This window comes from Anolis sagrei, chromosome 8, assembly GCF_037176765.1.
Source record: "Anolis sagrei isolate rAnoSag1 chromosome 8, rAnoSag1.mat, whole genome shotgun sequence".
Classification (NCBI taxonomy): Eukaryota; Metazoa; Chordata; class Lepidosauria; order Squamata; family Dactyloidae; genus Anolis; species Anolis sagrei.
This window is the reverse complement of record NC_090028.1, coordinates 20439765-20466308: the sequence shown is the minus strand read 5'-3', so window position 1 is coordinate 20466308 and position 26544 is coordinate 20439765. Positions and strand designations below refer to the sequence as shown.

The window sequence follows — 26544 nt, the reverse complement described above, 5'->3', positions numbered from 1 at the left end:
TGGAGAGGAGCAAACCACTGACCACCTGCTGCAATGCAACCTGAGCCCTGCTACATGCACAACCTTCTTGCTGCAACACCAGAAGCACTCCAAGTGGCCAGATACTGGTCAAAGGACATTTAACCAACTACCAAACTCACAAGTTTTGTTTTTGTCTGTTTGTTTGCTTTGTTCTGTTAGAAATGTAATATAATGGACTGGTTGCTCTGACACGACCAATAAATAAATAAATAAATTATTCCAAATAAATTTCGTGATGTCTCTATTCCATTCCTTTAATAAATTCATATTTCTAATGATGGGTAAGTTTTGGAAAGTAAATATCATTTTTGGTAATATTTTCATTTTGATTGTTGCCGCTCGCCCTAGCAATGATAGATTCGAATTTTTCCAGCTTTCCATTTCTTTTTTAATTTAATTTAACTGGATTTCTGTGGGGAGAAGGAATAATGGTAAATAGTCTGAGAAGTTTCTACAGGGTAGCAAAGCCATTCAGTGCGACAGGAGGACATGTCATGTTTCTTTCACACACATCTGCATCCTTCATGTGGTGGGAAATACACCCTTCTACATATGAGTTTGGAACAATTGTGCATTAGGGAATTGTGTCAAAGAGTCTCAAAGAAAAGAGCAGATTTGAGCAAATAAGTGATACTGAAGTTTGTGAAAGGCCAAAACTTTCACTGACAATAAGGGGCATATAGACCCAGCAAGAGACCAAATTGTCAATATCCGCTGGATAATGGAGAAAGGCAGGGAGTTTCAGAAAAACATCTATTTCTGTTTTATTGACTATTCTAAAGCCTTTTACTGTGTGGATCATAATAAATTGTGGCAAGTTCTTGGTGGTCTGGGCATACCAAATCACCTTGTCTCTCTCCTGAAGAATCTGTATAAGGACCAAGTAGCAACAGTCAGAACTGAACATGGAACAACAGACTGGTTCAAGATTGGGAAAGGCGTGCGGCAGGGTTGTATACTCTCCCCCAACCTATTCAACTTGTATGTAGAACACATCATGCGAGGTGCGGGGCTTGACGAACGCAAAGCTGGGGTGAAAATTGCTGGATATGCAGATGACACCACTTTGATGGCCGAAAGTGAGGAGGAGCCGAGGAGCCTTCTAATCAACGTGAAAGAAGAAAGTGCAAAAGCTGGGTTGCAGTTAAACATAAAAAACCCCAAGATTATGGCAACAAGAATGATTGACAACTGGAAAATAGAGGGAGAAAACGTGGCGGCAGTGACAGACTTTGTATTTCTAGGTGCAAAGATGAGTGCAGATGCAGACTGCAGCCAGGAAATTAGGAGACGCTTACTTCTTGAGAGGAGAGCAAGGACCAATCTTGATAAAATAGTGAAGAGTAGAGACATCGCACTGGCAACAAAGATCCACATAGTCAAAGCAATGGTATTTCCCGTAGTCACCTACGGATGTGAGAGCTGGACCATAAGGAAGGCTGAGCAAAGGAAGATAGATGCTTTTGAACTTTGGTGCTGGGGGAAAGTGCTGAGAGTGCCTTGGACAGCGAGAAGATCCAACCAGTCCATACTTCAAGATATAAAGCCTGAATGCTCATTGGAAGGAAGAATAGTAGAGGCCAAGATGAAGTACTTTGACCACATCATGAGAAGAAAAGAAAGCTTAGCGAAGACAATGATGCTGGGGAAAAAGGAAGGAAAAAGGAAGAGGGGCTGACCAAGGGCAAGATGGATGGATGGTATAGGGCTGGGCGGTTTCGTTTCGTTAATTCGTAATTCGTTAAAAATTCGTTTTTTTTTGTTAACGAAGCGATAACGAACCATTCTGGAGCAAGTTAAAAACGAAACGAATTTTTCAATTCGTTTTGTAAATGCTTCGTATTTCGTTATGTATTCGTTTCGTTATTGGTTTGAGGTCGTTTCGTTATTATTTCCGCATGTCTGGGGCAAGTTTTATAGTTGTTTTTTGTTTAATTAGTAAAAAAAAATTATAATATCACACCAACAGTCAACAACAGAGGGAGAGGGAAGCTTCAGAAGTTTTTTTAGCGTATTGCGCGATTGTGGCCGCCATTAACGAATCGATTCGTTATTGTTTCGTTATTGTTTTGTAATTTTTTTTACCATTTACGAAATTTCGTAAATATCGAACTTTTTTTAAGGAAAATTTTGTAATTATTTGAAATAACAAAACGCAAAAAACCCCCAAAAAGAATCGATTTTAGAAACAAATTTTTCCGTTGTTACCCAGGCCTAGGATGGTATCCTTGAAGTGACTGGATTGACCTTGAAGGAGCTGGGGGTGGTGACGACCGACAGGGAGCTCTGGCGTCTACTGGTCCATGAAGTCACGAAGAGTCGGAAAAGACTGAACGAATGAACAACAGACCCAGCAAAACATACCATAGGCTAGCATAGGAGATAAAACAAGCATCCTCATACTTTTACTCTTTCTATGAGAGTACAGTTGTTTATTTCCTTTACTATTTCAATACAAAATGCTTTGCTCCACTCTTCCAAATTTAATAAATTAACCAAACCCACATCAGCAAAATTCTCTTGGGAATGGACATGTCAGATATATAATATTTAAAGTTTGGAGAAGAGACAATCGAAGGCAACAGCCCAAGAATTGAAAGTCTTAGGCTGCTCTAATTAGATCACGCTGTTTTGTATCTCCACCCATCTGGAGTTTGCTCGGGCACTGAAGGGCTGTGTGCATTGCAGGGCACGGGGAGGTCACATAGTAAAATATAGAGTGGGAAGAACATTTATACATTATTTATAAATTGTTTTTACCAAAGGGTGGAGATTTTGGAGCAGACTTGTTTTCTATGGGTCCAGAGGGAATGGCTAGAGAGCTGGTGGGTGGAGATGGCAGGGAAGCAGTTTGCAGCAAAACAGGAGGGGAACCATCCTTAAAAACAGGAGTTGTTTAGCACTGGAAAGAACTAGCGATGTAAATCCTGGACTTTATGCATGTATATATTTCAGATTTCAATATTAATGTCAAAAATACGTAGTATGATTTTACATAGGATTTGTGCTACATTAGAACAGTCAAGACAAATATCACTTAAGTAAAATAAACATTCAATATTAAATAACCAGAAAAATAAAATAAGGTGTAAACACTAATATGGGAATCTGCTATTGCAACACATCCAATGAAGTGGATTAAAACCAGTATAAAAAAAAGATTAGGACTAAGTACGTTCCAGTCTACTTGAAATACACGAAGTTCATTCCAGAAGCGTGTTGAAGAACTGGGCCAAGAATCCAGAAGAGCTTTGACTCCCCATGTGACCATCACCCCACTTTCTTTGCTAGTTAGCTTGTACCCAGTATGCTTTATTATGCCAATTGTTTGCCTTATAGTTGAGCAATAGTTTCTGACTATAAGCGGAAACAGATATTCCTCTGCACTATTGTCCTTGTACTTGAATATCATGAAGTGTAGAAAGATTATGGAGGGAAACACATGAGGCATTTGTACAAAAAACCTCTGTGGGTGACATCCAAGGTCAGATACTTAGTTGAGTACATTTAACCCAGTAAAGCAGTGTTTCCCAACTTGGAGATTGGGACCACTGGGGAGGGGGGGTTGCGAGGGGATGTCAGAGGGGTTGCCAAAGACCATCAGAAAACATATTTATTTATTTACTTTGCTTGTATACCGCAATTTCTCAGCCCGTAGGCGACTCAACGCGGTTCACAACAAGAGCAAAAAGACAATCATAACAATATACAATTTAAAAACCATTAAGAGCATAATATACAAAGTAATGACACATCAATAACAACACATTAACGTCTCGTAACTAGAATCGTGATCCAATTCGTCGTCTATAATTCCGTTCCTATATTCGTCGTATTCATTGCACTGTTTATCCGAATGCCTGTTCAAACAGCCAGGTTTTCAGTTTTCTTCGAAACACCATTAACGTAGGAGCTGATCTAATGTCCATGGGAAGGGCGTTCCACAGCCGAGGGGCCACCACAGAGAAGGCCCTGTCCCTCGTCCCCGCCAGCCGTGCTTGTGATGCAGGCGGGATCAAGAGCAGGGCCTCCCCAGAAGATCTTAGAGTCCTGGTGGGTTCATAGGCAGAGATACGTTCGGATAGGTAGCTTGGGCCCGAACCGTTTAGGGCTTTATAGGCCAATGCCAGCCCTTTGAATTGAGCCCGGTAGCAAATCGGCAGCCAGTGGAGCTGGTGCAGCAGAGGAGTTGTATGCTCCCTGCGCTCCGCTCCTGTTAGTATCATGGCTGCCGAGCGTTGGACTAGCTGGAGCTTCCGAGCCGTCTTCAAAGGCAACCCCATGTAGAGAGCATTGCAGTAGTCTAGACGGGATGTAACCAGAACGTGGATTACCGTGGCCAAGTCAGACTTCCCAAAGATCAGAAAACATAGTATTTTCTGATGGTCATTGGGGTTCTGTTTGGGAAATTTGGCCCAATTCTATCAATGCTGAGGTTCAGAATGCTCTTCGATTGTAGGTGAACTATAAATCCCAGCAACTACAAATGTCAATATGTATTTTCCCCAAACTCCACCAGTGATCACATTTGGGCATATTGAGTGTTTGTGCCAAGTTTGGTCCAGATTCATCATTGTTTGAGTCCACAGTGCTATCTGGATGTAGGTGAACTACAACTCCAGAACTCAGGGACAATGCCCACCAAACCATTCTAGTATTTTCTGTTGATCAGGGGAGTTTTTTCTGCCAATTTTGGTTCAATTCCATCATTTTGTCTGCCAATTTTGGATCAATTCCATTGAGATATTGACAAGCTGGAATGTGTCCAGAGGAGAGCGACTAAAATGATAAAGGGTCTGGAGAACAAGCCCTATGAGGAGCGGCTTAAGGAGCTGGGCATGTTTAACCTGAAGAAGAGAATGCTGAGAGGGGATATGATAGCCATGTATAAGTATGTGAGAGGAAGCCACAGGGAAGAGGGAGCAAGCTTGTTTTCTGCTTCCCTGGAGACTAGGACGCGGAACAATGGCTTCAAACTACAAGAGAGGAGATTCCATCTGAACATGAGGAAGAACTTCCTGACTGTGAGAACCGTTCAACAGTGGAACCCTCTGCCCCAGAGTGTGATGGAAGCTCCTTCTTTAGAAGCTTTTAAACAGAGGCTGGATGGCCATCTGTCAGGGGTGCTTTGAATGCAATATTCCTGCTTCTTGGCAGGGGGTTGGACTGGATGGCCCATGAGGTCTCTTCCAACTCTTTGATTCTATGATTCTATGATTCTATGGTGGAGTTCAGAATATTCTTTGATTGGAGGTGAACTATAAATCCCAGCAACTACAACTCCCAAATGGCAAACCCAATCCCTCCAACCCCACCAGTATTCAAATTTGGGCGTATTGGGTATTTGTGCCAAATTTGATCCAGTGAATGAAAATATATCCTACATATCGGATATTCCCATTAAGATTCATAGCAGTAGTCAAAATGAGAGTTATGAAGTAGCAAGAAAAATAATGTTATGGTTGGGGGTCACCACAACATGAGGAACTATATTAAAGGGTTGTGGCATTAGGAAGGTTGAGAACCACTGCAGTAAAGCTTCTCGGTCTGATTCCCCTGTCCCTGCCATTCTGTGTTTTTGACATCAACTACCGTGATAGAGGTCTGTTTTCTGGTCATTCCAGACACAGCATGCTGACATTTCCACCCCTTCTGTCTAACCATCTGCAGTTTCCACCACTTCCTGCCAGTGATCTGCAGCACAAGGAGGAATAGCGATAAGGATTCTGCTTTTCATTGTTGAACTGGAGAGTGCTAGAGGGAGGGGCGGAAATGTCAGTATGCTATGATCTGATTGATAAAGAAAAGGCCACTATCCTTGCAGTGATCACTGCCTGGAAGCAGGAGATTACAGAGTTTTTACAATTGTGATGATAGTGCCACAATTGTGAATACAGGCAGTCCCCAAGTTACGAACAAGATAGGTTCTATGTATTGTCGAAGGCTTTCATGGCCGGAATCACTGGGTTGTTGTAGGTTTTCCCGGGCTATATGGCCATGTTCTGGAGGCAATTTTTCTCCTGACGTTTCGCCTGCATATATGGCAAGCATCCTCAGAGGTAGTGAGATCTGTTGGAAGTAGGCAAAGGACAAGAGGGATCCTCTCACCTCTGCAGGAGTCTACCGTGTACCATGCAGCTGTGGACAAGTCTACATAGGGACCACCAAACGCAGCATTGCCCAGACACGCATCAAGGAACATGAAAGGCACTCCAGACTGATTCAACCAGAGAAATCAGCCATAGCAGAACACCTGATGAACCAACCTGGACACAGCATATTATTTGAGAACACAGAAGTGCTGGACCACTCTCACAACCACCATGTCAGACTACACAGAGAGGCCATTGAAATCCACAAGCATGTGGACAATTTCAGCAGAAAGTAAGAAATCATGAAAATGAACAAAATCTGGCTACCAGTATTAAAAAACTCAAAAATTACAACAGCAAAACAACAGAGGGGAAACAAACAGGCACATAAAATCACTCTCAACAAAAGATTCCCCAAGGCACTTCCAAGACATTGAATGCTAATCAAGGTGATCAGCTGAAACATTCACACCTAGCCCCAGCAGACAAAAGTCCTTTGTCTCACCCTGGCCATTCCACAGATATATAAACCCATTTTTCCTACTTCCAACAGACTTCACTACCTCTGAGGATGCTTGCCATAGATGCAGGCGAAACGTCAGGAGAAAAATTGCCTCCAGAACATGGCCATATAGCCCGGAAAAACCTACAACAACCCAAGATAGGTTCTATAGGTTTGTTCTTAAGTTGAATTTGTATGTAAGTTGGAAGAGGTACATTTTTTTGATGTGTAACTCCATCTATCTTTCTGCTTTGGATAGCATAGGGAAGGGTTAACATCCTTGTGTTGTTTTGGTTTTTTTTGCTGTCTATCCCCCTGTTCAGAAGATTTCACCTGTTGCACTCCAAGACTGGGAATCACTTCTGTACTTAACACACACTTCAGTCCAAGCTAAAATAGGAGTTTATTGAAGAATATATATGAAAAGCAATTCAGCAAGAATAATATTAAAAGAACCAAAGACCAAAGATTAGGAATAATCCACAGAATTCAAAGTATGTGGGTAGCATCAAAAACTAGGAATAAAAAAGCAGAATAAATCCAAAACATGAGATTCAGGGAAACATGGAACTAGAAATCCCTTGACGTGACAGAAGTTCTATACTCAAAACTCAACGTTACCTCAACTGGCGAAACAGTCTGCTGGTCTTGCTAATATAGACAGAAAATCATTCCGTCTCCCCTGGGAAACTGATAAGGACTTCTTGGCTAATAAGCACATTGACCTTCATAAACTCTCATGAGAAGTTCTCTGTTGATGAAATGTAAATCTCCTACCTAACTGCTCATTAGTCTGTACACTTGGACTTTCATTTTCATCCTCTGGGCTCAGCTCTGATTCTGACCTTGCTTTTCTAGCGAAATGCCCTTCTGGAATTTGTCCTTCAGACAGAGACTGCTCATTTTCAGGGTTTAAAATCTCAAGGTCAATGCCCACCAAACCCTTACAGTATTTTCTGTTGGTTATGGGAGTTCTGTGTGCCTAGTTTGGTTCGGTTCCATCGTTGGTGGAGTTCAGAATGCTCTTTGATTGTAGGCAAACTATAAATCCCAGCAACTACAACTCCCAAATGACAAAGTCAACCTTCCGCAACCTCACCAGTATTCAAATTTGGTCGTACTGGATATTTGTGCCAAATTTGGTGCAGTGAATGAAAATACATCCTGTATATCAGATATTTACATTATGATTCATAAGAGTAGCAAAATTCCAGTTATGAAGTAGCAAGGAAAATAATGTTATGGTTGGGGTCACCACAATATGAGGAACTGTATTAGGGGGTCGTGGCATGATGAAGGTTGAGAACCATTGCATTACACCATGTGGGAAAAGAGAGACAAAGGGTGACAAGGACTGGGGGGGGGGGGGGGGGGAGTCTGGTCCCACTTGGGAAGAGGTTGGGCAGAGAAGTCCAGACTTCCAGTGCCATGAACATCTCCAGCTTCAGAAGATCTAATTATGAGCAGACTACTCAGAGCTGCATGCTTATAGGTATCAAATATTCCCACAACCCTAAGCGTGTATACATGCACTTCAGTCCTAGCTGCAAGTGATTAGATTTCCTTTGGATGCCTGTCTGGAGAGTCAGGAAAGACCAGATGGCTGGCTTCCTGCAGATGGCAAAATGATGAGAAACCCTGAAAAGGAGAAACCCAGAGACCTTTCTTCTTAATGCAAGGCACAGACAATAGATGAACAAATCTTGAGCAAATCCACTGCTGATTTCCATATCCTCCTTTTTATTTCCTTATGGTTCTGAGAAAATGAACTGGGCAAATGGAAACGAGAAATCTTATCCAGGTGCTTTGTTTTGGGTTTTTGTTACGCAGACCTTGGCCCCTTCTGCACTGCCATATCATCTAGTTTATCCAAGCGTTATCTGCTTTGAACTGGATTATATGAATCTACACGGCCATGCAATCCAGTTCAAAACAGATAATCTGGATTTTATATAGCAGCGTAGAAGGAGTCATCATGGAATAAATAAATGGGAACAAATCAGACACTACTTTGGCAACAGTGCCCCCCTTTACACTGCCATATAAAATCCAGATTATCTGCTTTGAGCTGGATTATTAGGCAGTGTAAACTCATATAATCCAGTTCAAGTCAGACTATCAGGATTATTTTCTTTGATAGTCTGGATTATATCACACTGTAAAAGGGGACAGTGAATCCTGGGTCAGGGAGGTAAAGTTTCACTATAAAATCTATATAAATAAAAATGTAATGTTCGTTTGTGGGATTAACATAATCCAAAAATCACTGAATGAATTGATACCAAATTTGGACACAAGACACCTATCAGGCCAAAAAGTGACCATCTGTGAAGCACCCTTACCTTTAGCAGCCAGAATGTGGGCTTAACGAAGACTGTTGGCCTGAACAGTTAGAGTATGGGCCTAGTGAAGCCCTGGCAGCCATCTTAGGATAGGGAAACAGGGAGACGCCATCTTAGGTCAGGTTTTCTTAGAGGGGGGTGTCCTAGTCCAGTAAGCAGAGTAGATGGCCAGGATTGGTTAGGAATAGGGGGCGGAGCCTAACATTCAAATAGAGGGGAAAAGTGTACTTTTTGAATTTTGAGGATTGAGTTTTGGCAGTTGGGATTTGTCAGTTGGGAGTTAGGTAGTCGGTTGGCGTTCACATTGGATAGGAGAATTGGGTTAATCTTTTGTAGTATTCAAGGGCTAGAGGAATTAGTCAGGAATACTGACAGTAGGGACAGGACCTTGCTTATGGTCTGTTTCTTTTATTCCTGAGGAAGGCTAAGCCAAGATTGTTTGGCTAGATTCCAGAAAGTTGGAATTTGGTTTGGAATTATCATAAAAGATTAGTTTCCTGAGAGAATCTTCTGTTTGTTAACTCTAGATTTGAACCCAGTACCCATCTAAGAATTGTACATCAAATGTAACCAAAAGCTTTTGTGCCATTAACTTACAGAAACCATTATGCATTTGTACTAGAAGAGTTTAAGCCTGTTAAATAAACGTTTTATTATAGTTAACACATTACAACAGCCTGTGTCTAAACGTCATTGGTATTTAAACTCTCTGAAGAAAATAAACATGATAGTTACACAGAAGGGTGTTACTGAGTATCCTCTCCACACATATAACTCAGCCTGAATACTAAGCAATAAGGTGGCAGCATACACAATTGAAAAAGCCTTTTAAACCCCTCACAGTTCAGACGTCATTCAAATATATCTTTCCCTGTTTTATCAATTTCCCTCCTGTGATATTTCTTGTAATTGGGGGCACAGAGGTGTGATCCTTGGTGTGAAGTTCCTTATAATTCTTAGTAGCTTGTGGGATTCATTATTTCAGAATTCCCTATTCATTCTCCCTGCTAAAAGAAGATCCTGAATTTGAAGTTTTCCTTATACCATCACTCATAAAAACACTGAAAAACACAACAGAAGAGACTTAAAAAGCAAAATAATAATAATAATAAAAATAAAAATTACATTGTAACACATGCAAAAAACCCCACATATATACACATACATACACACACAAAACTCATATACACAGACAGGGCCACAGCAATGTGTGGCAGGGGATGGCTACTTAGTAATAAAAGTTCTCTTTAGATTGAAGTTTAAAGGAGTTATCTGATGTTCTGAACCTATTTTGTCAATAAGGCTTATGCCTTGTAGAGCTTTTTTAAAAATACAGGTGAAAACTCTCATTGACATGGAAGCTGCAGACACTGCTGGGATCTGTTGTCTAGCCTAGTGTTTCTCAACCTTCCTAATGTCGCAGCCCCTTCATACAGTTCCTCATGTTGTGGTATTTTCACTCACTGGACCAAATTTGCCACAAATACCCAATATGCCAAAATTTGAATATAGTGGTCATTTGGGAGTTGTAGTTGCTGGGATTTATAGTTCACCTACAATCTAAGAGCATTCGGTTCAATGGTGGAGTTCAGAATGCTCTTGGCACACAGAACTCTCATGACCAACTGAAAATACTGGAAGGGTTTGGTGGGCATTGACCTTGAGTTTTGGAGTTGTAGTTCACCAACATCCGGAGAACACTGTGGACTCAATCAATGATGGATTCGGACCAAACTTAGCACTAATACTCAATATGCCCAAATGTGAACACTGGTGGACTTTGGGGAAAATAGACCTTGACATTTGGGAGTTGCAGCAGCCGAGATTTATAATTCACCTAAAATCAAAGTTCATTCTGAACCTCACCAACAATAGAATTGGGCCAAACTTCCCATACTGAACCCCCAGAAAATACTGTGCTTTCTGATGGCAACCCTACCCCCTTGCGACCCTCCTCAGGGGTCCCGACCCCCAGGTTGAGAAACACTGGTCTAGTGAAATATAAGCTTGTAGTAGAAAATAAGAGAAAATACTCAGAATGCTTTTGTATGGTGCAAAAAAGGGAAGGCTATTGTTCCAGGAAATCCTGACCCCCAGGTTGAGAAACTTTGAGGATGGGTGGGATAAACATCCTGATTATTTTGCTCCATTGTAAGCCAAAATGGCAATAACATAGGCATGGAGTAGATCCAGGAGTTTCAAACAGATTATTCTTTAATCAGAAGTAAGTGGCATAATAATAATAATAATAATAATAATAATAATAATAATAATAATAATACTCAATGGGGAGATAGCGTGAGATTGGCATTTTAAATATCCCAGTGGCTGTCTAAAATTTTAATATACAATATGTAATATTGTGTTTTCATGCTCTAAGTCAGGGGTCCTCAAACTAAGGCCCAAGGACCGGATACAGCCCTCCAAGGTCATTTACCTGGCCCTTGCTCAGGGTCTACCTAAGTCTGAAATGACTTGAAAGCACACAACAACAACAACAACAATCTTATCTCATCAGCCAAAAGTAGGCCCAAACTTCCCATTGAAATACTAATAAGTTTATATTTGTTAAAATTGTTCTTCATTTTAATTACTGTATTGTTTTAAAGTGTTTTTTGCATTACTAATAAGGTATGTTCAGTGTGCATAGGAATTCATTTCTGTTTTTTTCGAATTATAATCAGGCCCTCCAACAGTTTGGGAGGCTGTGACCTGGCCAGGGGCGGCTCAACCCATTACGCAAAGTAAGCATTTGCAGTATAGTTGATTTTGCCCAGGGGCGTTCTTGGGGGAAAATAGACCTTGACATATGTGAGTTGTAGTTACTGGGATGTATAGTTCACCTACAATCAAAGAGCATTCTGAACTCCACCAATGATGGAATTGAACCAAATATGGCACACAGAACTCCCACGACGAACAGAAAATATATATCAGTTATTGATTGGGGGTGGGGGTGGGGGGGACACGCCAAAATACTGTTTGCTTACCGTTGAAAATTACCTAGTGCCGCCTCTGGACCTGACCCTCTGTTTAAAAAGTTTGAGGACCCTCTAAATTGTCTACTCCATCTCCATCTATCCAGACTCATACAGACATTTGGCACAACATCTGGGCTGGATTTATGTTTCTGGAGCTCTTTCTGCCACTCATAGGCTGAATCTACGCTGCCCTATATCCCAGTATTTGATCCCAGATTACCTTCTTATCTCAGATTATCTGGCAGTGTAGACTCATATAATCCAGATTTTTTTTCATGTCAGGAGGGACTTTAGAAACTGCAAGTCTCTTCTGATGTGAATTGGCTATCTGCAAGGACGTTGCTCAGGGAATGCCCAGATGTTTTACCATCCTGTGGTTAAACATCTCTCATGTCTGAATCTACGCTGCCCTATATCCCAGGATTTGATCCGAGATTACCTTCTTATCTCAGATTATCTGGCAGTGTAGACTTATATAATCCAGATATAATCAGGAGCGACTTTAGAAACTGCAAGTCTCTTCTGATGTGAGAGAATTGGCTATCTACAAGGATGTTGCCTAGGGGATGCCCAGATGTTTTACCATCCTTTGGGAGGCTTCTCTCATCTCTCCGCATGAGAAGCTGGAGCTGACACATGGGAGCTCACCCCGCTCGCCGGATTCAAACTGCTGCTGGCACAAGGGTTTAATTTATTTATTTATTTACTTACTTTGCTTGTATACCGCAGTTTCTCAGCCCGTAGGCGACTCAACGCGGTTCACAACAAGAGCAAAAGTCAGTCCAACAACATACAATATTAAAACCATTAACAGTATAAAATACAAACTAATGACATTTCAATAACAACACATTAACGTCTCGTAACTAAAATCGTGATCCAATTCGTCATCCATTATTCCGTTTCCTATATTCATCGTGTTCATTGCACTATTTATCCGAACGCCTGTTCAAACAACCAGGTTTTTGGTTTTCTTTGAAACACCATTAGCGAAGGGGCTGATCTAATGTCCATGGGAAGGGCGCTCCACAGCCGAGGGGCCACCACAGAGAAGGCCCTGTCCCTCGTGCCTGTGATGCAGGCGGGATCGAGAGCAGGGCCTCCCGAGAAGATCTTAGAGTCCTGGTGGGTTCATAGGCAGAGATACGTTCGGATAGGTAGCTTGGGCCAGAACCGTTTTAACCCATTGCGCCACGGAGGGCTCCAATATAATCCAGATTAAAGAAAATAATCTGGGATCACAGCCTAGGATACAGGACAGTGGAGATCCAGGCATCGACTGTATACAAATGGCCCTGTCTCGGTATACAACCTCAAAACTTTTTCTCCAGCCTATCTGTTTGGATAGAAGTCATCTGTTTATTACAAGGATGCTTTTGCTGCTGTTATCGTGTGCCTTCAAGTCCTTGATAGCTGCTCTTCACCTTGGAAGGAAAGAAGGCACAGGTGGCATTGCCAGTGAGGTTGGAAATTATTCTAGGGAAGGAAAAAAGAGGGGTTGCTCCTATTCTCCTCCTTTTAAATAGTTACCAATGTTTATACAATTCAGCTGGCCAACAGCAGTCCATCAGAAATGCATCTAAAGGTTAAAAGATTATACACATCCCTTTGCATATATCCTGTTTACAATTACACCATCTTGCCCCAACAAAGGAAGGATATGAGGCAGGGCTATTGCATTTGGCAAAACCCTTCAATGCTGTTAACTGTTTCAGTGAAAGTTTCCCTTTCATTTCAGCTTTTCTTCTGTTTGTTATGATTGAAAGGAATAACCACAGGGCTCCTGCACCCTCTATTTGACTGGATCTACACTGCCACATAATCCAAATTATAAAAACAGATAATCCAGATTATCTGATTTGAACTGGATTATATGAGTCTACACTGCCATATAATCCAGTTCGAAGCAGATCATTGGGATTTTATATGGCAGTGTAGATCCAGGCCCCTTTCACACAGCTGTATAAAATCCACATTGGACTGGATTAGATGGCAGTATGGACTCAGATATCCCAGTTCAAAGCAGATATTGTGGATTATCTGCTGGAATCCCCGGTGGTGCAGCGTGATAAACCGCTGAGCTGCTGAACTTGCTGACTGAAAGGTCAGCAGTTTGAATCCAGGGAGCGAAGTGAGCACCAGCTGTTAGCCCCAGCTTCTGCCAACACAGCAGTGTTATATATATATATATATATATATATATATATGGTCGTGTCAGGAGCGACTTGAGAAACTGCAAGTCACTTCTGGTGTGAGAGAATTGGCCGTCTGCAAGGACATTTTATTTTTTTTATTTTTTTTATTATTTTTTATCATCCTTGTGGGAGGCTTCTCTCATGTCCCCGCATGAGGAGCTGGAGCTGATAGAGAGAGCTCATCCGCCTCTCCCCGGATTTAAACCTGCGACCTGTCAGTCTTCAGTCCTGCCAGCGCAGGGCTTTAACCCACTGCACCACCGAGGGCTCCCAGTGGCTCACAAATATACAAATGTGAGTAGATCAATAGGTACTACTTCTGCAGGAAGGTAATGGTGCTCCATGCAGTCATGCCAGCCACATGACCTTGGAGGTGTCTACAGACAACACCGGTTCTTTGGTTTAGAAATGGAGATGAGCACCAATCCCAAGAGTCAGACATGACTGGACTTAATGTCAGAGGAAAACCTTTACCTTTACCTGCCTTGATATTCTGGGTTATATGGCTGTGTGACTCACTGAAGCCACAAATGAAGCAGGGATTCTGGAAAGAAAGCCATACATTTCTGGAGCGGCAATGCATGTTTGCAAGTGCCTTTGTAGTTATAGCACTATGATTCCACTTGGAGGAGCAGAGGAAGCGGAGGCAGCAGGCAGCAAGGGCAACTGTGACAGCGGCTGCTCAGGTGGCACCAGGAGCAAACCCAAAGCCCTGCCATCCTCCTCCTTCTTGCTGTCTTTGGTTGCAATGCCCAATGCCCCAGCCAGAGAAGGGAGCAAGGAGAAGAAAGGGAGGACGAAGAGACCCCCAAAGGGCATCAAATGCAACCCTCTTCAGCCTGACAGGAAGACACAATCAAAGTCCTCCCAACAGGCAGCCACCCACCCATCCATCCAGCCTCAGTTCAAAAATCTCCACAAAAGGAGATTCCACTGGACTCCCAGGCAGTCCATACTTCACTAGAGTTGGAAGAGACCCCCAAAAGTCATCTAGTCCACCAGCTTCATTCAAGCACAATCAAAGCACTCGTCTAGCCTTTGTGCTGTTCAAGTATAATACTGTAGTATTATAGCTTTTATCATTTACACAATTTGTTGATTCAGTTGTGGTAATTACTAAAAAACGGATTAGCTTCTAATTAAGAAAAGAAAATCTGTTGACAATGATGTTTGTGATGAACCCATGGAGTGGCGATACAAGAAACTACACAAGAATCAAGTGTAGTAAAGGAAGCGTAAAGGAAAAAATATCCAAACCTTATTTATACAGTAGAGATTATATGAAACAGATAGATAGATAGATAGATAGATATTCAATATATAAAGGTAAAGATAAAGGTAAAGGTTTCCCCTTGACATTAAGTCTAGTCGTGTCGAACTCTGGGGGGTGATGCTCATCTCCTCTTCTAAGCCAAAGAGCCTGCGTTGTCCATAGATGTCTCCAAGTTCATGTGGCCAGCATGACTGCATGTAGCACCGTCACCTTCCTGCAGAAGTGGTACCTATTGATCTACTCACATTTGCTTGTTTTTGAACTTCTAGGTTGGCAGAAGCTGGGCTAACAGCAGGAGTACATTGCGCTCTCTGGATTTGAACTGCTGACCTTTCAGTCAGCAAGTTCAGCAACTCAGTGATTTAAAATGCTGCGCCCATGGGGACTCTCTCTCTCTCTCTCTCTCTCTCACACACACACACACACAATCTGTAGTATACATTCCTATAAGAGATTGGTTTGACCTCCAGTTTGCAAGTAAAACTGAATTGCTGCATCACAAAAGGAGGCGTTGTCTAAAAAATACGTGTCACCAACACAAAACCGCTCTGTGTCCCCTTCGGGGTTGAGAAGAGTGGTGTATAAATAAAGCAAATAAATAAATAATAAATAAAATGTTTGGAAAACTTTGGATTAGAGAATGGGACTATTTTGCAACTTCTGTTTTAAATATATTGTCAAAGACTTTCATGGCCGGAATCACTGGGTTGTTTTAAGTTTTTCGGGCTGTATGGCCATATTCCATGTTCTGTTTTAAAGTTTTCCCGGCAGTGGTTTGGTACCTTGGGTTATGATTTAAAATGCTGCCACTTTCACAAAAACACAGCTCAGTGTCTTATGAGATTTTGCAATCTATGAGCATCCTGGAATGGGGAATATTCTGAATGTAGATATGTTTCTCCAACCATGCAATTTGAGCACAGCGGTGCTATCAATAAAGCCAGCTTGCAACCACACATCCTGGACAATTGTAGGGTCCCTTGATTTGGCCCATCACATTCTGACAATATCCCAAAAGAGCTGTTAACTAGGGCCCTTCCACACAGCCATATAACCCAGAATATCAAGGCAGAAAATCCCACAATATTTGCTTTGAACTGGATTATCTGAGTCCATATATATTCCAGTTCAAAGCAGATAATGTGGGATTTTATGCAGCTGTATGGAAGGGGCCTTATTTTCCCATTGTTTTGCATTTGTAAACCATTTCTGAAACAAGTAACATATACATCATCATCATCTATATAAATAAAAATGTAATGTTCGTTTGTGCTACCATCAGAACTCAAAAACCACTGGGGGAATTGACACCAAATTTGGACACAAGACACCTAATAACCCAATGTATGTCCTCCACTCAAAAAATTGATTTTGTCATTTGGGAATTGTCGTTGCTGGGATTTATAGTTTACCTACAATCAAAGAGCATTCTGAGCTCCACCAATGATGGAATCGGGCCAAACTTAGCACACAGGGCTCCCATGACCAACAGAAAAAACTGGAAGGGTTTGGTGGACATTGACCTTGAGTTTGGGAATTATAGTTCACCCACATCCAGAGAGCACCGTGGACTCAAACAATGATGGATCTGGACCAAACTTGGCACGAATATTTCATATGCCCAAATATGAACACAGAAGGAGTTTAAGGGAAATAGATCTTGACATTTGGCAGTTGTAGTTGCTGGGATTTATAGTTCACCTACAATCAAAGAGCATTCTGAACTCCACCAATGATGGAATTGAACCAAACATGGCATACATGACTTCCATGATGAACAGAACACACTGGAATGGTTTGGTGGGCATTGACCTTGAGTTTGGGAGTTGTAGTTCACCTACATCCAGAGAGCACTGTGGACTCAAACAATGATGGATCTGGACCAAACTTGACACAAATATTCCATATGCCTAAATATGAACACAGATAGAGTTTGGAGGAAATAGACCTTGACATTTGGGATTTGTAGTTACTGGGATTTATAGTTCACTACAATTAAAGAGCATTCTGAAACCCACAAACCACAGAAATGGGGCAAACTTCCCACACAGAACCCCCATGACCAACAGAAAATACTTAAGGCCATCCAGTCCAACTCTCTTCACCAGGGCAAGAAAATGTAATCAGAGCCCTCCTGACAAAGAGCCATCCAGTCATAAATATAGATAGATAGATATGATTCTCTCACACACAGAGAGATATAGTATCATAGATTTGAAAGAGACCCTTAAAGAAGGACTATAATATGTTGCATATTCCAGAGTAGGCAAACCAGACACTCTCCACATCAACACTGACAAAGAAACAACAAGAAGTACTGTTTTCCCACAAGCATAAAGGAATTACATATATTAGAAACCAACACTTTCTCATTACTTCATTTTCCAGGTCACCAGATTGGGCCACAGCAATGCCTGGCAGGGGACAGCTAGTACTTAACATAAAATAATTGACTATGAAATAATAAACACAATAATGAAATGTAGGTGCAATTATGGAAGGCATGATGGGAAAAATGCAATACAAAGCCATCCCAACATAACTTTTAAATCATAGAATCATAGAATCAAAGAGTTGGAAGAGACCTCATGGGCCATCCAGTCCAACCCCCTGCCAAGAAGCAGGAATGTTGCATTCAAATCACCCCTGACAAATGGCCATCCAAGAGGAAGAGACATAGCAAGTTAGGCAAGAACAAGTGCACCAAGAGCAAGAATCCTTCAATATCCCAATCTTTTCCTTGATTCTTACCTGGCTTGGGCTTTATCCGAATTGACACAATTCCGTTACCTCTGTCCACGTAATGTTCTCTATGTCCTGACCGGGTAAAGTGTAATATCTAGAACATAATGCAACCCACTATTACTCTGCATTGAGTAATACAGGGAGTGTTCGGCTTCCCAGTCTCCAAGGTTTCCCAGCTGGGAGTCTGCCCTTTTCCCGTCCTGCATCCCGGCATCCTGTTATTGTTCCAAGCCTTAGTAATGCTGGAAAGAAAAGGGTGTGGAGGAAATCAGATAAAAAGTATTTTTTTTTAAATTCACTACCTTGGGCCTGGGAGGAACAAGTAAAAAAAGAGCCTCAGGAGAGAAGGAAGGAAGAAAGACAAAGAGGGAACAAGACTGACAGAAAGAAAGATGGGAAGAAAGAATTCCTTGATATCAGTGTAATACAACATCAGTAACTGGATTTCATTACATTTCTGAAAAGAGAGGCCTGCATTTTCTGGCACTCCTCAGCAAATTGGTCCTAAGGGTTAGTTTAGTTTCAACATTTTCGCCCACTGAGGCACACGGCCAAAGAGAACTTTTGCACGTTTCCTACGGCAGGCAAAAGGCTTAAATCCGAAGAACAGTGGAAATATAGTCTCATACTGGATCAGGCAAAGATGAAGTACTTTGGCCACATAATGAGAAGACAGGAAAGCTTGGAGAAGAGATTTTTTTTTTGTCATGTCAGGAGCGACTTGAGAAACTGCAATCGCTTCTGGTCTGAGAGAATTGGCCGTCTGCAAGGACGTTACCCAGGGGACGCCCGGATGTTTTGATGTTTTATCATCCTGACATCCGCCAGGAAGTAGCAGCCAATAGTGAAAAGACCAAGGCAGTGATATCTCCAGCTCATCCCCTGTTTGGGTATCAGCCAGCACGTCAACGACTTAAATCAAGATCTACAGAGACACTCACTGGAACACCTCAGCAAGCGAGAGTCCAAAAGTGGCAGGCTCAAACCCAGAACCTCAACCAATGGCTGAGACACACAGAAGACTGGGCGACTTGGAAGATGCTGAACAGACTGCGCTCTGGCACCACGAGATGCAGAGCCAACCTGAAGAAATGGGGCTACAAAGTGGAATCCACGACATGCAAGTGTGGAGAAGAGCAAACCACTGACCACCTGCTGCAATGCACCCTGAGCCCTGCCACATGCACAATGGAGGACCTTCTTGCGGTAACACCAGAGGCACTCCAAATGGCCAGATACTGGTCAAAGGACATTTAATCAACTACCAAGCTTGCAAATTTTGTGTTTTGTCTGTCTGTCTGTCTGTTTTGTTCTGTTAGAAATGTAATACAATTGTCTGGTTGCCTGACACGATAAATATACATCCTTGTGGGAGGCTTCTCTCATGTCCCCACATGAGGAGCTGGAGCTGATAAAGGGAGCTCATCCAAGCTCTCCCTGGATTTGAACCTGTGACTTGTTGGTCTTCAGTCCTGCTGGCACAGGAGTTTAATCCACTGCACCACTGGGGGCTCCTTGGAGAAGAGATGATGCTGGGGAAAATGGAAGGAAAAAGGATGAGGGGCCAACCAAGGCAAGATGGATGGATGTTATCCTTGAAGTGACTGGCTTGATCTTCGAAGGAACTGGGGGTGCTATGGCTGACAGGGAGCTCTGTTCCAGGGGGTCACAAAGAGTCGGGAGCGACAGAATGAATAAACAACAACAACTGGATCAAAAATGGTCTCTATAGCTTTGTCTTTCTGAATATAGTGCTCTTTCAATATACTCTGTTTCCCCACAAAATAAGACCTACCCTGAAAATAAGTCCTGGCATGATTTTTCAGGATTTTTGAGGATGCTCGAAATATAAGCCCTACTTAAAAAATAAGCCTTAGTTACAGTTCTCAAAAAAGTCAGTTTGGAAAAATTAGATATGCCTTGAAAATAAGCCCTGACTCAATGATTCTTAACCTTCATCATGCTGCGCCCCCTCAATATAGTTCCTCATATTGTGGTGACCTCCAACCATAACATTGTTTTTGTTGCTACTTCATAACTGTAATTTTGCTCCTGTTATGAATTGTAATGTAAATATCCGATATGCAGGATGTATTTTCATTCACTGGACCAAATTTGGCACAAATACCCAATACACCTAAATTTGAATAATGGTGGGGTTGGGGGGAAGGATGGATTTTGTCATTTGGAAGTTGTCATTGCGTGACATGATTTAGAATTGCTCTTTCAGGAGGGTGGGGGGGATGGGGGGAAAGGGGTTGTTGGGCGATACATAACTAAGGAATGTATAAAATGTCATTTAAGGAATATTTACTTTTGGAATAATGTATATTGAAATAAATTCTGTATGGCAAAATTTTTGTTGATTGTTGGGATGCATCAAATAAAAAGATATATATATATATAATCATAGAATCAAAGAGTTGGAAGAGACCTCATGAGCCATCCAGTCCAACCCCCTGCCAAGAAGCAGGAATATTGCATTCAAATCACCCCTAACAGATGGCCCTCCAGCCTCTGTTTAAAAGCTTCCAAAGAAGGAGCCTCCACCACACTCCGGGGCAGAGAGTTCCACTGCTGAACGGCTCTCACAGTCAGGAAGTTCTTTCTCATGTTCAGATGGAATCTCCTCTCTTGTAGTTTGAAGCCATTGCTCCGCGTCCTAGTCTCTAGGGAAGCAGAAAACAAGCTTGCTCCCTCCTCCCTGTGGCTTCCTCTCACATATTTATACATGGCCATCATATCTCCTCTCAGCCTTCTCTTCTTCAGGCTAAACATGCCCAGCTCCTTAAGCCGCTCCTCATAGGGCTTGTTCTCCAGACCCTTTATCATTTTAGTCACCCTCCTCTGGACACATTCCAGCTTGTCAATATCTCTCTTGAATTGTGGTGCCCAGAATTGGACACAATATTCCAGGTATGGTCTAACCAAAGTGGAATAGAGGGATAGCATGACTTACCTAGATCTAGACCCTATGCTCCTATTGATGCAGGCCAAAATCCCATTGGCTTTTTTTGCCACCACATCACATTGTTGGCTCATGTTTAACTTGTTGTCCACGAGGACTCCAAGATCTATATTTAAAAATATTGGAAGTTGTCATTGCTGGGATTTAAAGTTCACCTACAATCAAAGAGCATTCTGAACTCCACTAACAATGGAATTGAACCAAACTTGAAACACAGAACTCCCATGACCAACAGAAAATACTGGAAGGGTTTGGTGGGCATTGACATTGAGTTTTGGAGTTGCAGTTCACCTATATCCAGAGAGCACTGTGGACTCAAACAACGATGGATCTGGATCAAACTTGGCATGAATACTCAATATGTCCAAATGTGAACACTGGTGGAGTTTGGGGAAAATAGACCATAACATTTTGAAGTTATAGTTGCTGGGATTTATAGTACAGTGAAAGAGGATTCTGAACCCCACCAACAATAGAATTGGGCCAGACTTCCCACACAGAATCTGCATGAACAACAGAAAATACTATGTTTTCTGATGGTCTTTGATGACCCCTATGACACCCCCTCATGGCCCCCCCAGGGGTCCCAACTCCCAGGTTGAGGAATGCTGAGGTAAATGGTTTCATTGCTACACTATAAAGATGGCCAAAGGAACTGCAGCCATTTTATGGGACACTTTCCTAACAACTCCAAGTTCAATAGGGCCTCACCTCCCTTCTTCATTACAGCTTAAGAAGTCTGATCTCCCTTTGTGTGAAAAGACGAAGCTCCACTCACACTATATCATATTTTTATGAGAGCAACAGCAAAAGACAAATAGCGCTTTTAGAAATTTCGATGCATCTATTATTCAGGAAGGTTAAGCAACTAATGAGGGAACATTTTTCAAAGCTTTCTCGGCAGAAGCTGTTTACAATTCCTTTTCCCCCAAAGAAAGGACACAATCTCTCCTCAAGCCGGATGGAGAGGGAAAACAGGAAGGATGTTGAGTGCCTTTCTAGTGAGCGTCCGTTATCATGGTGATCACAATGTAGCAAAGGTGGAGTTACTGAGGCATTTTGTGCCAGCAGTCTCATTTCTGCTCCTGGAGCAATGGCTATCAACCTTCCTAGTGCTGCAACCCCTTAATACAGTTCCTTATGTTGTGGTGATCCCCAACTATAAAACTATTTTAGTTGCTACTTCATAAGTGTAATTTTGCTACTGTTATGAATCATAATGCTTCCTCTTCATCATGGAAAGAAGTGACAAGTGGAGTGCCGCAGGGTTCTGTCCTGGGCCCGGTCCTGTTCAACATCTTTATTAATGACTTAGACGAAGGGCTAGAAGGCATGATCATCAAGTTTGCAGACGACACCAAATTGGGAGGGATAGCCAACACTCCAGAGGACAGGAGCAGGATTCAAAATGATCTTGACAGATTAGAGAGATGGGCCAAAACTAAGAAAATGAAGTTCAACAGTGACAAATGCAAGATACTCCACTTTGGCAGGAAAAACGAAATGCAAAGATACAAAATGGGGGACGCCTGGCTCGAGAGCCGTACGTGTGAAAAAGATCTTGGAGTCCTCGTGGACAACAAGTTAAACATGAGCCAACAATGTGATGTGGCGGCAAAAAAAGCCAATGGGATTTTGGCAATAGGAGCATAGTGTCTAGATCTAGGGAAGTCATGCTACCCCTCTATTCCGCTTTCGTTAGACCACACCTGGAATATTGTGTCTAATTTTGGGCACCACAATTCAAGAGTGATATTGACAAGCTGGAATGTGTCCAGAGGAGGGCGACTAAAATGATCAAGGGTCTGGAGAACAAGCCCTATGAGGAGCGGCTTAAGGAGCTGGGCATGTTTAGCCTGAAGAAGAGAAGGCTGAGAGGAGATATGAGAGCCATATATAAATATGTGAGAGGAAGCCACAGGGAGGAGGGAGCAAGCTTGTTTTCTGCTTCCTTGGAGACTAGGACGCGGAACAATGGCTTCAAACTACAAGAAAGGAGATTCCATCTGAACATGAGGAAGAACTTCCTGACTGTGAGAGCCGTTCAGCAGTGGAACTCTCTGCCCCGGAGTGTGGTGGAGGCTCCTTCTTTGGAAGCTTTTAAACAGAGGCTGGAGGGCCATCTGTCAGGGGTGATTTGAATGCAATATTCCTGCTTCTTGGCAGGGGGTTGGACTGGTTGGCCCACGAGGTCTTTTCCAACTCTTTGATTCTATGATTCTATGATTCTAATGTACATATCTGATATGCAGGATGTGTTTTCATTCACTGGACCAAATTTGGCACAAATACCCAATACGTCCAAATTTGAATACTGGTGGAGTTGGGAGAGATTGATTTTGTCATATGAGGGTTGTATTTGCTGATTTATAATTCACCTACAAACGGAGAGCATTCTGAACTCCACCAATGATGGAACTGAACCAAAAATGGCACACAGAACTCCCATGATGAACAGAAAATACTGGAAGGGTTTGGTGGGCATTGACCTTGAGTTTTGGAGTTGTAGTTCACTTACATCCAGAGAGCACTGTGAAGTCAAATGATGATGGATCTGGGCCAAACCTGGCACAAATACTCAATATGCCTGTTCCGTCTTCCAGGAGCATGGTTTACATTGCCTTTTAGCTGCATGGGATAGCTTTCCTTTGCATTTCCCCAGGGTTGCTATAGACCCAGCAGAATCCTGGAAGTTAAACAGTATCAGAGTCTGGAAAGCCAGGCTGCAGGCTCTCTGCAGTTATTGGTTTAGAAAGTATCTCTTTGGGTTTGGAGTCCACCCTTTTTCCTGGGGTTGAGATCTCCATTTTGGAATCTCCCCTGCCTTCTTCAGTAGAGAAAAGAACCTCAGATGTGCTGTTGGTCAGGCAGGGAGCCCTGAAAAACCCATTGTGAGTACAATTGAGTGGTAGAATAGCTATTGCGTTATAGATAGATATTGAGTTATTAAGAAAGGCAACTGAGATGAAGAGAAGCTTATTGAGATACTATAGTTATTGAAGAAAGCTATTGAGTTATAGAGAGAGATATTAAGATATTGAGATAGTAATTGAGTAATTGAGTACTATTGAGCATTACTTCATCTCCAAAACTGACCTTGTGCTTAGATAGGGAAAAACCTGTTTTTTCTAACCATAGCAGCTCAAGGTTAGGGTGAAGTATCTCAGGATTTTTTCTACCATTTGGAGAAAGGTTACCTCAGTAATTGAAGAAAAAGGCAAAGAAAAAACATCATTGACTGTTTGTGTTGTAACTTTATCAGGCTGTGTCAAGTCTGCCAAGGACTTTGGAAATAAACATTTTGTTGATAATTCATATCTTGACTGGCATCAGTTGCTGAAAGTATTGAATTATTGCTTCAAAGAAAGACACCCAGCAGTTCACCCAGATAAAGTGAGAAGCACATCTTAGTTTTAATGTTATAGGGTCTGGGTGTGACAGCACAATGCCCAAATGTGAACTCTGGTGGAGTTTGGGGAACACAGACCTTGACATTTGGGAGTTGTAATTGCTGGGATTTATAGTTCACCTAATATCAAAGAGAATTCTGAACTCCACCAACGATGGAATTGAACCAAACTTGGCACACAGAACTCCCATGATCAACAGAAAATACTGTGTTTTCTGATCTGGCCGGGGTGGTCCATGCCTTAGTCACCTCTAGATTGGATTACTGCAATGTGCTCTACGTAGGGCTGCCCTTGAAAACGGCTCGGAAACTCGAACTGGTCCAGCGGGCAGCAGCCAGGATGCTAACCGGGGCTCATTACAGAGAGAGGTCAACCCCTCTGTTTAAGGAGCTCCACTGGCTGCCATTTATTTTCCGAGCCCAATTTAAGGTGCAGGTGCTTACCTACAAAGCCCTGAACGGTTTGGGACCACCCTACCTGCATGACCGCATCTCCGTCTATGAACCCACACTCTCACTTCGGTCATCTGGAGAGGCCCTGCTCGTGATCCCACCCGCGTTGCAAGCACGCTTGGTGGGGACACGAGACAGGGCCTTTTCTGTGGTGGCCCCCCGACTTTGGAACGCCCTCCCAAAAGATCTTAGACAGGCCCCTACATTGGCAGCCTTCAGAAAGAATTTAAAAACTTGGCTGTTCCGATGTGCCTTCCCAGATTAGGAATCCCCATCACCAAGTCCTAGAAGCACTTTAGTAGAATTAAGATCGCTGCACACTGCACTTATTTTATAATCCTACATTCCTCCTGCCACTTCAGCACTTTTAATCCTGTACCCACTGCCCTGGCCGGCCCAGTTTTAAAGCGTCCTGATGTATTGTTACTGTGTTGTTTATTTTGCTTATGCTAACTGTTTTGATTTGCTTTTGTATTGTTGTGGTATTATGTTCTGTTGTATTGTGTTTGAGGCTCCGGCCTGTGTGAACCGCATCGAGTCCTACGGGAGATGCTAGCGGGGTACAAATAAAGTTAATAAAAAATAAAAAATAATTTTCTGGTGGACTTTGGTGACCCCCTCTGACACCCCTTTGCGACCGCCCCAGGGATCCCGACCCCCAGGTTGATAAACCCTGTCCTAGAGAGTGTTGGTTTCGTGACATTATTTTTTTAAAATTGGTGTGCAAAATGTATTTGTATAGATTGATTTATTAGCATATCTTATGCCTGCATGACCTTCCATCTGCCTATCATTCCTTTGCTTCTATCATAGAATCATAGAAGTGGACAAGACATGTTTATTTATGTATTGCCACATTTTTAAATGCTCTCTAGGCAATTTACAATCATAACATCTCCAAATGAGCAACAAACAAATGGTTGAAATACCAGGAGCCCATCCACACAGTCATATAACCCAGACTATCAAAGCAGAAAATCCCCCAATATCTGCAGTCGTATGTTGTGCATGAACTCTTATGACAGCATTCCCTAAATTTTAATAGCTTTGGTTAAGTTGTACATTAGGAATGCTTATACATCTCTCCGCCCCCCCCCCCCCCCAAATAGGTGTAAAATTACAGTTCTTTTTATTGACACTGCTTTTTGTATTCTTTTCCAATTCTTTATAGTTTAAGGAGTCTATTGGTTGCTGTCTTCCTTTCCTTCTGTCCTGAGTATACATCTCGCTAATCCATTCCAAAGTATTATTTTAAGAAAGAAATGGAAAGCATTATTCGAAGAAAGAGGTTGACTAGCAGAAGAAAACAGCTATTGCAGTTCAATAGGGACTTGCAGAAACATAATTCAAAGGCTAAAGTGGAATTATGGCACAGTTTGACTGCAGCAGTTCAGAAAATCTCTGGAAAAAAACTTCCAATTGTCATTATATCCAGGACTTTAAATCAGAGCTCTGCAGGTCCATTGGTCATTTTCAGTTACTCTTTTTGTCACTGATAGTGAATTATATCCCAGAACAGCAGTCTATGACTTCAGTTTCCTGTAATGAGATTTGTTACACAAA

The 26544-nt window shown here is 42.2% G+C and overlaps 1 protein-coding gene across 2 annotated transcripts in view; it reads right to left on the bottom strand.

Moving 5' to 3' along the window:
- CDH5 (cadherin 5) overlaps positions 1-18363 on the bottom strand; it is a 55009-nt gene extending 36646 nt beyond the window's left edge. For both annotated transcript variants that reach the window (XM_067471042.1, XM_060788174.2), the window contains exon 1: positions 18158-18363. The gene's annotated coding sequence lies outside the window, so the exon portion shown is untranslated. The remainder of the gene's footprint in view (positions 1-18157) is intronic.
- Positions 18364-26544: the final 8181 nt, after the last annotated feature.